Source organism: Lissotriton vulgaris, chromosome 4_1, assembly GCF_964263255.1.
Source record: "Lissotriton vulgaris chromosome 4_1, aLisVul1.2, whole genome shotgun sequence".
Classification (NCBI taxonomy): Eukaryota; Metazoa; Chordata; class Amphibia; order Caudata; family Salamandridae; genus Lissotriton; species Lissotriton vulgaris.
The window spans coordinates 977,215,208-977,227,508 of NC_141691.1; positions in this window are offsets into that span (position 1 = coordinate 977,215,208).

Below are 12,301 nucleotides of genomic sequence, written 5' to 3' on the forward strand. Positions count from 1 at the left end.
TGTGCGTGCGTGTGTGTGTGTGTGCCAACAACATAAAATCTAATAAATAAAATACATTCTGTTATAAATTAAAACATTAAACTATTTAAAAATCTTCAAACTTAAATTTCCCACTCCAATGAGTGCAACAGTAGGGAAAGTGTTGGATAGCAGAGAGGTAAAAAGTACCATTCCCACTCCAGTGAGTGCAACAGTAGAGAATGTGTTGGATAGCAGAGGGGTAAAAATTACGATACCCACTCCATTGAGTGTAACAGTAGGGAAAGTGTTGGACAGCGGAGGTGTAAAAATGACTATTCCGACTCCAGTGAGTGCAACAGTAGGGAAAATATTGGATAGCGGAGGGGTAAAAATTAATATTCCCACTCCAGTGAGTGCAACAAGTAGGGATAGTGTTGGATAGCGGAGGGGTAAAAATGACTATTCCTACTCCAGTGAGTAGGAAGAGTGTTGGATAGCAGAGGGGTCAAAATTACGATTCCCACTCCATTGAGTGTAACAGTAGGGAAAGTGTTGGATAGCGGAGGGGTAAAAATTACTATTCCTACTCCAGTGAGTACAACAGTAGGAAGAGTGTTGGATAGCGGAGGGGGTAAAAATTACTATTCCAAGTCTAGGGAGTACAACAGTAGCGAAAGTGTTGGATAGAGGAGAGGTAAAAAGTACTATTCCCACTCCAGTGAGTGCCACAGTAGAGAAAGTGTTGGATAGCATAGGAGTAAAAATTACTATTCCCATTCCATTGAGTGTAACAGTAGGGAAAATATTGCAAAGCGGAGGGGTAAAAATTAATATTCCCACTCCAATGAGTGCAACACATAGGGAAAGTGTTGGATAGCGGAGGGGTAAAAATGACTATTCCCACTCCAGTGAGTGCAACAAGTAGGGAAAGTGTTGGATAGCGGAGGGGGTAAAAATGACTATTCCAAGTCCAGGGAGTACAACAGTGGGGAAAGTGTTGGATAAAGGAGGGGTGAAAATTACTATTCCCACTGCAATGACAGCAACAGTAAGGAAGTGTTGGATTGCAGAGGAGTAACAATTAATATTCTCACTCCAGTCAGTTCAAAATTAAAAATAATAAAAATATTTAAAAAACAAAATACATTAAAAATATATTTAACATTAACATTTTAAAAAGCATAATAATTTTAAATACATATGACAAATACCTACAAATATTATATTAAATAAAATAAAAAATAATCTCCAAACAAATAAATATTTGTAATTAGAAATTATTTAGAAACAAAAACATTAATTATTACATAAATGTCCTTTATTTGATTTTCTACCACATAACACCACACAATGCACTACCACTATTTTTTTATGATCTTTCTGAACTAACATAAGTAATTTCGAATTAAAGAAATATTATTAATTAAAAACAAATTAAAATTCATAAAAATAATTTTACTTCCCACACTTTACCTCTATGATCCCAAAAACCCACAGCAAAAATTAAACCGTAAAAAAATTATTACACAATTAAAACTTATTTTCAATTTGAAAACTAATAGTATTTAACAACTAATTATAAAGTAAGTAAAATTAATTTACTCCCCACACTGTACCCCTATAATAAAACCCACATACAAAAAATATAAACAAATACCCTAATTAAATATACATTAATTAATATTAATGATCAACTAATTTTTAGTTAATTAAACATAAATTACTACCAACCCTTTACCCCTGTAAACCCCACAACCAGCACCTAAAATTAATTATAGTTTGCATAATACATTTTCAATCAATTAATTAATATAAATTAACAGCGAATTATTAATTAATAAAAAAATTACTTCCCACCCTTAACCCCTATAAACTCCACAACCCACACCTAAAAAAGCAAAATTACCATAATTAATTATCAATTAATTAATATTAATTAGCTACCAATTAATAAGTAATTACAAATAATTTACTTTCCACAATTAACACTATAAAATAGAAATTAAATAAATGAAAATAATCCCTAATTATTATAATTAAATTACTTCCCACCCTATTCACCTATAAACCCACAACCTCGCTACAGAACTTAAAAAATACAAAATTTTATTAAAATAAAATTCATAAATATCAATAATTTAACACATGTAAAAAATATAAACAATACTTAAACAAAAAAATACATCACATACATTTAAAATATAAACTACAATACACAACACTAATTTAAAAATCGATATTTTAAACATCTATATTTTTGCAAACAATATTAATGACTTCTATAATTTTAAAAACAAATTTCTTACCTTAAATTCGATATTCGTGACCACGATATTCTTGCTGTCTATATTTCTGAATCACGATATTTCCAACTCAATATTTGTGTAAGTAGACATTTCTAACTCGATACTCTGTCTCAACACCTTACCACCCTAAAGAAAATGGTGGTCTTTTACAAATACTGCACTACTTTGTACATATCTCAGATAGACCAACAGACAACAGTCGAAGAGACAGGACAATATATTGATTAAATTCACTTCCCAATTCATTCATTAATGAAACCCATTTCTAGGGAGGAACTACAAGAAGTAATACACTCCACTCCTAGGGCAAGTTGGGGAGAGGATGTAGCTAGAGCGGTCGACCACGAAGCTGGGGAACTATGTTCGAGTCTTGGCAACGACGCTCAGCATCCTGTGATTCTTGGCAAATCACTTAATCTCCCCGTGCCTAAGAAAAATGAATGTGTTGTTCTGTGACGTAACTGCTGCTCATGTAAAGCGCTCTGATAGCCGATGTCTCAGGTCTAGTTCGCGCCATGAAAAAACTCCCCCCAAAAAATTGGGGGGAAAACATGCACCACTTATTCTCAAAAAAGACACACCTCATAACCTCCCCAATTCATACTGATTGATATCATTACTACACACATACTATAAGATATTTACATGGATATTTGTGAAAAGAATTAATACTGTTATAAGTCATTTTGTGTCACCATGGCAACATGGGTACATACCAGGAAGAGACACCACTGGCTGCAACAATATGGTTGTTTCACTGATCGACTGGTCAGAGACCACAAAAACTGTCCTTTATCTTATAGAGTTAGATGATGAAAAGGCATTTGGCCATGTCAAATGGCCATTCCTGTGGATAGTCCTGAAATCTAATATCAATTGCATTCAACAAATGTATCACGATCCACAGGCACAAATCACTCCAAATGGGTCAACCTCTGCACCATTTTCTATTGAATGTGGAACAACACAGGGATGGCCTTTGTCCCCTGTACTATTGGCGCTGTATATGTAGCTATTTTAACACAACTAATGGCTCCTGATGAAATCATATCAATCATGTTTCAAATCCATATGGTTCAAGTACTAGCATATGCAGATAATGTATAATAATTAGCTTGGGCCCTCACAGTGCACTTTGCAGCATGCTTTAACTTGCTTCATCATTTGAGAAGGTATTGGGCTACAAGTTTAATGGGCAAAAACACAAATACTTCCAATAGGAATTTCTACACAACAATTGATATCCCCTTCATACACCAAATATGTAGTCTTGGAAATGAAATAATTAGGGCTCTGACAAACTGCTACCTATGATAGCATCAAACTAGCTAACTATATCCCAATATTAAAGGAGATTACCAGGCTACTAAATAAACGGAAATGCCTCTATATATCATTAGTAGGAGGATTTTATTTTTTAAAATAGAAGGTCCAATTTTGATGTCTGGTACCACAAAAGGCCATGTACCAATATCTTCTATTTCTGGTACTATGGGTGGTTGGGCACTTCCCACTATGTTGTTTTATTACTGGGGGCTTTAGCTGAAAATATGACAAAACTAATAGTGGATATATCAAATACGTTCTCACGTATTGATATGTATATATATATATATTCACTGAAAAAACCATAGGTTTCAGCCACGTTAGTTAGGAATTAGCATTTAATAAACCTTAGAAATTCACTGAAAAAAACATAGGTTTCACACATGTTATAGTTAACTGGACATTTCACTCATACAAAATCATTGAAATTCCCCTGTTATAGTTAGTTCAGCTAACTATAACTCGTACACCCGCAATGTACTGCTGATGACATCACATATTACATTACTCATGACATGGTCAGTGACATCACTCATGCCATCACTGATGACATCTCAAATGACATCACTGATGACATCATCCAGTGAATGTGTGTCTTTCTGAAAAATAAATATTTTTTTATATGTATATCTAAAGGTCGATGGAAGAATAAATGGGCAAATAACTGTCTAAATGTATGGTTTTTTTTGTAAAATTGATTGTATAACTGACTTATTACGTGTATCGTAGTGAATACATGTATTAGCGAGTCATGTTTAAATATGTAAATATCTGTATCAGTGTCTCACTTTGTGTATAAGTGGCTGCATGGGTTGGTGACTAGCACATTGAGTGTGTATATGGATTATTAGTTGGTTTTTTGAGTATCAGTATGAGTGTCTGTATGGTTTGTAGGGGAGTACTACTTTGCTCATACATGCATGAATGAGTGACTCACTGTTTGTATGTGTTTTGAAGACAGCATGTGTGCAGGACTGTATGGGTGGATGAGTGTGTGTATGGGCGTGTTAGTGAGTGAATGACTGTCTCAATAGTATCTTTGTGAGTAACTACATATGTTTTAATCTAGTATATGTGAGTATTAATGCATGTAAGTGATTATATGTGAGAGTGAGAGATTGGAAGAGTTCCTGTATAAATAAGTATGTGTTTCTATAAGTGATTGTTTAAGAGAGTAAGTATGTGTACGTTTCTGTAAAAGTAAATGTAGTGGTGTGTGTATAGCTGTATATGCAAATAAATAGATGTTTGATAGTTTATTTGCATGTGTGAGTATGTGTGTGAGTAACTATGGATGAGTGTCGGTGTGTAACAGGATGTATAGGTTTATGAGTACATATGATGAGTGAGTACATGTATGAGTGACTATATAGAACTGTTGGTGTATGAGTGGATGTGGATGTAGATGGTGGAATTGCTGAATAGGTTGTTGTAACTGGTATTGGTATCTCCATTTTTTTGAAAATGTTAGTTTCCATTTTTGAATGTGTGTATCAAAGGTTATATTACGCTGAGAGAAGGTCTGCCACTCTTTCACAAAGATGATGTCATCAGTGATGTCATTTGAGATGTCATCAGTGATGTCATGAGTGATGTCACTGACCATGTCATGAGTAATGTAATATGTGACGTCATCAGCAGTGCATTGCGGCACGCAATGCACTACATGTTTCCCTGCATTATGTATCCCTTTTTTTTACCCAATGTTCCTTCCCACATGTAGCTGGCATGTTGACTACTTGTTTCCTTGCATTATGTATCCCCATATTTTACCCAATGATCCCTCCCTTCCCTGCGCTCTGGACACCTCCCTTAATACTGTAAAGCGCTCTGATACCCTCACAGGTCTGGTTTGCACTCTATAAAACTTTAAATTAAATAATAATAAATTAAATAATAAATTGTATGAGTGAAATGTCCAGCTAATTATAACATGTGTGAAACCTATGGTTTTTTCAGTGAATTTCTAAGGTTTTTGAAATGCTAAATCCTAACTGTAACGTGGCTGAAACCTGTGGTTTTTTCAGTAAATTTCAAAGGTTATGTAAATGATAATTTTTAAATGTATTAATTGTTATATATTTTTTATACTGATTTACTGCATTGTTTTAAAGTATTTATTGTTAGATATTTTATTTTTTAAATTACATTACATAAATTTAATATAAATTGAAAATATTGAAATTGTAATATTTTTTATTTTATTTTATATGTTTTTAATTGATATATATATTATATAGCAGGCAATGTTATCCTATGGAAGGAAATTCAAGTTACTGGTAAGTACGGTTAAAATTACTTTTCAGGGACAGTAGTGAGCTGAAAGATGCAGCACTGAGGTCTCTCCTGATAACAGGTGAGTAAATCGGAATTCGTAGTTCGACTGATTTTGCAGGAATTTTTTAAAGTTGCAAAACTCCAGACTTAGAAGAATTTCCAAGTGAAACCAGTCAATGTTAGCCTACGGAAGGAAATTCAAGTTACTGTAAGTATGGTTAGAATTACTTTTCAGGATCAGTAGTGGGCTGAAAGATGCAACACTGAGGTATCTCCTGATAACAGGTGAGTAAATCAGAATTCGAAGTTCAGCTGATTTTTGAGGAATTTTTTAAAGTTCCAAATCTCCACACTTAGAAGAATTTCCAAGTGAAACCAGTCAATGTGAGCCTATGGAAGGAAATTCAAGTTACTGTAAGTATGGTTAGAATAATTTTTCAGGATCAGTAGTTAGGTGAAAGATGCAGCACTGAGGTCTCTCCTGATAACAGGTGAGTAAATCGGAATTCGTAGTTCGACAGATTTTAGAGGAATTTTTTTAAGTTCCAGGGGCCTCATTTATGAGAAATGATGCACCGCTGCGTGAAAGCAGCGATGCGTCACTTCTCAGTGCGCACTCCTTGCGACATTCCTGATGCGTCATATTTAATGTATGACGCATCATGTCGCAAGGAGTTACAGATACGTCAGTATTTCTGACGTATCTGTACGCGCAAAAGTGACGCATTGCTGGAGTGTGTCACAAAAGTGACGCAACTCCAGCAATGCGTCCTTTCACATGGGGAAAGCCCCAAGTGAAAGGGCCTGCGTCAGTCTTACGCCTGCTGTGAGGCAGGCGCAAGATTTTGACACAATGGCGTCCTAAAAGTGACGCAGTGAAATATAGATTTCACTGCGTCACTTCTACGACCCTTCCTTGCGTCAATACGCCCCCCTTGCATACATTATACCTGGAGCAAGTATAATGTGGCGCAGGGGTTTACAAAGTGACGCATCTACCTAGATGCGTCACTTTGTAAATATGGCGCAACAAGGCTCATTTTTACACCACTGGTGCGTCACAAAAGTGACGCACCGGCGGCGTAAAAGTGACACACAGCCTCATAAATGAGGCCCCAAAACTCCACACTTAGAAGAATTTCCAAGTGAAACCAGTCAATGTTAGCATATGGAAAAAAGTTCAAGTTATTGTAAGTATGGTGAGAATTACTTTTCAGGAAACTTTTCTGGTGAAAATCACACAATAGATTTCCATGGAAGGAAATACAAGTTACTGGTAAGTATGCTTAGATTTGCTTTTCAGGGTCCGTACTGGGCTCAAAGATGCAGCACTGACGTCTCTCTTGATAACAGGTGAGTAAATCAGAATTCGTAGTTCACCTGATTTTAGAGGAATATTGTGCTCAATAGTGAAGGAAGGGGGTGGGGCCTGAGGCAACATGTGGGCAAACACGCCCTGTGGTGCATTTTAGTTTGGGGAATTAATTCCTCTTCAATCCTGAGGTCCCCTGTGAGCCAACTAGCCCACCAGGTACCTCCAGTATGCACCAGGGAGCTGTGTTGCAGAGAGGTGTTCAGAGGGCATGCCCCCTTTTTACAACACTCTGCAATGCAGCTCCGTGGTGCTTACTGGAGGTACCTGTTGGACTAGTTGGCCCCTAGGGGACCTCTGGATTAAAGAGGAAATAATTCCCAACTTAAAACGCGTCACAGGGCATGTTTGCACACATATCCCCTCAAGCCCCGCCCCCTACCTTCACCACTGTGCAAACGCGCCCCGTAGCGTGTTGTAAGTTAGGGGATTAAGTCCCCTTGCATACTGGGGGTCCCTGGGGGCAAACTAGCCCACCAGGAACCTCCAGTATGTGCCAGGGGGCTGCATTGCAGAGAGATGTAAAAAGGGGCATGGCCTCATTACTTCTCTCTAAGCAGGCCTAGGGGGTCAGGGTGTTTCTACCCTGCCCTCTTTTCGCGTTTTTCGTGTTTCTTTTTCTGTTTTCTTGTGCCTCGGTTTGGAATGTTGGCAGACAGTTTACAACCAATTAGCATGCAGCTCGTGCTCGTAATAGTACGCGAAAAGGTCTCGGACAGTACGCGTACGGTACAACTTCGCATATATATCTATATGGAACTACTGAACGGATTTACACCATTTAACAAAAAGCACAATCTACGGACCAAACTCTACCTTTTTGCCAAATTTGGTGTAATTCCGTTCAGCAGTTTGGGCTGTAGCCGTGTCTAACGGTCGCTATGAAAAATTGCATGGGGAAAGCACGTTTTGGGACCCCCCTTTGTTCTCGGCCCCCGCTTCATGAATCACCCCAAAACTTTCAGGGAAGGAGCAGAGCGGGCCATCTTCTTGGAGAATTTTGCGGAGATTCGTTGACCGGCGCTAAAGTTATTCCAAATAGAATGTTGCGGATTTCCTATGGAAACTAGGTTTTAACTATAACTACCTACTTGGAAATATTTATTGGCGACGCGTTTCGACCGAACGGTCTTCTTCGTTAGCCAACCAAATAAACAGTGCAATCACCATTTTATAGTGCACTAAAAGAAAAGTGGAAATAGATATAGGACCACATCCCAAAAATGAACTACAAATCATGTAGGAACTACAGAGAATATAGAAGAAAGACTCTTTGGTGCAATTATTATCCTGATTGTGCTTAAATAAATAGTGATTCACATTTCATTATTCATGTTATAATGTATGTAATCCTTAATGAATTAATTTACTTTAAATTAAATAGGATAAATAAATAAACTTAACAGCCTGGCCCAGTGGCCTGAAACAAAAGCACTGGATGTTTTCATCCTTAAATTTGCACATCTTTAGAGTCAGAAATCACATGAAATCTAGGCCGAGTGGCCTCGTATTGTCTCTTGGCCGGTTTTGAAATACAGCATGTATACAAATCCACCATCCTCAACGATAAAGAGGAAGAGAATAATTATTCACCCCACTGCTTTTTATTTGTGCTGTTTTGTGAATCCTAAAAGACACCCCAACATGTTAAGTTAAACGTAATACAAGCATATGCATTGGCATGGAAACATAGATGCAGGCATTGTAAAATCCCTACACTACATGGGATTCAACCTATATATAAGACCAACTATTTTGACAAGTATTTAGAGGATCGGCTACTTCTCCATGGATAGCATCCAGCCACAATGTTTACACCTGTTACATAGAAAAGGCATCCTTAAAATATTTAATGAATTCACTAAAGAATTTATCATTCCTCAATATAACTTCTTTATTGGAAATAGCCTTGCCGATAAAAAATAAAACCTAGCTCTTTAAACATTACCAAATATATGCTACGTGCTGATGAAGCCTACCCCAACACCTGCCATCAAGGTCTATTAATAAGAGTTTATGATGCGCACACAGGATGGGCTTGACCACTGGGCAGAGAAGTGTACGAGTTGGTTAGGAGTATAAATTACACAAACACATTTCATTTCAGCACTGACCATGGTGCTTAAGACAACGTGCATCATGAAACATGGGCTACAACATAATAGTAATCTAATGCATTGTAAATTTTACCCTACAAAATCAATAAATGGCAACCTCAAATGCCCTCATGCTGTCCAGATGCCTAGAACCTTCAGTAGATCACAGACATTTGTTTGCATGATGTTCTAGAATCAAGTTGTACTGGGTGTTCATCTTTGCAAGCATATCACAAATCTAAAGATTTAAAGTTCACCAAGATATTCAAATGATTACGTTAGACCATATGGAATATGTTAAGTCAGACTGTGTTTTTTGCAAAACTGGTCGCTAAATGATAGATAGACCACCACTGGAAGCACTTGTTCAGTCTGGACCAACAACAATAAAGGCAAGAAAGACTTGACAGCCATGTGCACCAAATGCTGATGAATAGGACTCTGTGAACCAGTAGAGTTTATTCAACATGGGGTCAATTTGATTCAGTTGTATTTATGACATGTCCAGCCGTATGAATTAGCAAATCTTTTGGAAAGTAATGGCTTAGGTATTATGGGGAAATTCTTGATTGAACCTACATTTTATATTGTCTTACATTTCCTTGTAGATTGCCCAATAAAAAAACAAATATCCCACCAATAGTAGTATAACATCTCCACCAATCCACATTACTACCAATACCACCAATATCAATAGCACCAACACCATCAATACTACTACCAACAACACTATGTAGACTACCATCACCATTACATCACCATCACAATACCAATTTCATCTATTCCACAAATATCACCACCACCAGTACCACCACCACAAATACTGCCAGCGCCAACACCAATGAAATCACAGCGCCAGCAATTATATGCCACCACCAATGCCACCTCAATAATACCACATGCCCACAGATGCTACATCACTTCAAATAGTACTTTAACTGCCAATACCACCAACTAAGTCACCTTCACCTCTGCCAATACCACCAATACTGCCACCACCTAAACCAAATGCCATAAACACTAACACCAATAACACCACAACAATATATCACAAACCTCACTACCAACATTACATCTACCTCTAATACTACAACCATCACCAATTCCACCACCACCAATACCATTACTAGAAGTAACACGCCACAAATACCACACCTCATCCTATACAGCATCACACCATCACCAATGTCACACTACAATCAATACCATACCACTACCAACATCAATACCACCTATACTACTACCATCACCAACACCATCAATACCACCACTGCTTAAATAACTACCACCACTAACATCACATCACCACCAGTAACAATACCAACACAACCATATCAATACCATCAATGCACCAATATCATGACCATCAATACTGCCAACAAAAATATGAACACCACCAATATCACTAACAATACCACCACTAATAACACTAATATCACCATTACAACTACAGCCAATACTAATAATACCACATCACCATTGTCATGTCACCACCGGCACCACAACAGCACCACATCACCATCAATACCACCACAGCTAATACAATCAACTCAATAACTACCAACACAGCCAATAAAGCCAGCATTACAAATACCAAGACCAATACCACCAAACTCAATAACACCAATATAAACACCACCTTTACTGCCGCTACAAATACCCCACCACAATACTAATAAGCCACTGCCATTATTACCACTGCCACCAATACAACCAACAATACCATCACTACCAATAACACACCACAAATACTATCACCACCAACACTTACAATTTCACATCAGGACCAGTTCCACACCCCCAATACATATCACCACTAATACATACAACCAATATTACCAATATGACCCCCACATCACTTTCAAATAGTCTTTATTTCGATGCACATATCATAAAAGACAATACAATAGAATTTAAACAAGTATAAGAAAATTGGACATTCCATTCTCATGAGAATAACAGGACAACACAGCAGGAGAATACATCGTCAAGTTAATCAATCGGTCGCACTGGAGGGAGCGGTGAGCATGTTATCGGACTTTGGGAAGCTATCGGGACTTCGTGTGAACTGGACTAAAACGTCTGTCTTTCCTCTAAAGATGGATATACCCCAGCCGCAACTAGCCGCTGATTTAATATGGGAGAGATCGTGCTTCACCTACTTGGGAGTTCGGATCTACCACAAGGCAGAAGATATGTTGGAAGGGAACATAGGGCGCTGCATAAGAGCACTGAGGGACAATATGGCGTTTTGGGCAACCTTGCCTCTCTTGGTACTGGGGAGAGTTGCACTGCTCAAGATGGTGGCTTTGCCACGCCTACTCTATTACTTCCGTACACTCCCGCTCTGGGTGCCACCTCGGTATTTTCGGGATCTACGGACGCTCACCATTGATTTTTGTGGGGGATGGGAAGGAGACGAGTGGCACTGGATACGCTGTTGAGACCAAAAGCGGAGAGGGGACTAGCAGTTCCTAACTTTGAACTTTATTATCTGGTGGCGCAACTGCAGATCCTTACACAGAATGTAGCACGGAAATGTAGGGGTCCGGAACAAGTTCGTGGATCGGGGATACAGAGGCATGTCCTCTCCTATATTGTTATGCAACAGCACCTGGTGGTCCGGAATCTAACCCTGGAGGAGAAGACCCTGAGGCTGTGCTGGAATAAAAGCCAAAACAGGGCGAGAGTGGCACACCCATATGCACCCGAAATCCCTCTAGGCATGTTGACAGCATTGCCACACGGAGGGGACTGGTCCCAACTACTGGAATGGGAGGGGCTGGGGTTACAAATGGTGGGCGACTTATATGCTGATGGCGAGCTGCAAGACCAATTTGGCCTTCCTGATGGAGGTTTCCTTTTGCACATGACTGTTACTACAGCAGTGCGGAAACATTGGAAAACAGGGCAGTTAGAAGCGCAAACCACAATGGCATGCCAATATGTGGTAATGGCGGCGG